The sequence below is a fragment of the Brassica oleracea genome, chromosome C4, assembly GCF_000695525.1.
Source record: "Brassica oleracea var. oleracea cultivar TO1000 chromosome C4, BOL, whole genome shotgun sequence".
Classification (NCBI taxonomy): Eukaryota; Viridiplantae; Streptophyta; class Magnoliopsida; order Brassicales; family Brassicaceae; genus Brassica; species Brassica oleracea.
This window is the reverse complement of record NC_027751.1, coordinates 12590928-12592021: the sequence shown is the minus strand read 5'-3', so window position 1 is coordinate 12592021 and position 1094 is coordinate 12590928.

Sequence of the window (1094 nt, the reverse complement as noted above, 5' to 3'; positions counted from 1 at the left end):
AATTAATAATTTGACTAGATTTAATAGGTTCCCTAGCTCCTTGTGGATTCGATCTCTAACTACTGCAACTGAACCTCTTATTTGAGAGAGTAATTCACTCCTTAGGGTAATTTGAGTGGTATCAAATTTGGCGCCGTTGCCGGGGAGCTTTGATCGCCATTAGATTTAGTGTTATTAATTCTTATGCTTTTCTCTACCCCCATTCTGACACAAAATATTTTCTTATCTTTTCAGGTGCATGCCCAGCAGTACCAGAAGCAACAAGACAAATACCTGCTATTCTCAGAAGATCCTGCTCACTTGGAACGAACGATCCGCAAAGACCAACATTCCACATCGCTCGACGCAGCAGCTTTCACGTGGACCGATTCTCACACTCAACCGTCGACCGACACCCGACCTTCATTGTCGACCGATCTACACCGTTCGACATCGATCGATACTACACCGCGTACATCGATCGATCATCAGTCGCGAAACATGGTTGCGAGTGTTATTCTCAGACAGGACGAGAATGGAAACCTGTATGACCAGGATGGTCATCTGCGTAATGCAACAGGTCAGAAACTAAACGCTCGGGGGAATGTAATCCATGATACTGATGCTACAGGAGCTGCTCAACCTGTAGAAGAGGTTGCTCGACCAAGGGCACTGGCTGACTAAAATCGTCCAGATGAGTACTACGCCAAAAGATCAGCCATTCGAGTTCCAGAGATTTAGAAGCAGAATTTCGAGCTGAAGCCTCAGTACTACACACTCGTTTCGCAGATACCCTACTTTGGGTTACCGCACGAGCATCCTATGGACTATCTAGAGAGGTTCGGGGATCTTATCGCTGCTATTCGTATGGATGGTGTCCCCGAGGACTACCTATTGTGCAAGCTCTTCAAGTATTCTCTGACTGTAGAAGCGATGAACTGACTTAAGCAGCTACCCACAGGATCTCTAACATCCTGGGCCGACATCAAGAATGCTTTCTTGCGAAACTTCTTTTATGAGGCACGCGCTGAAGACTTGAAGAGCAAAATTGCTACATTTGCGTAGGAGACTGGAGAGTCTTTCAAAGATGCGTGGATCAGATTCAAGTTCTTCCA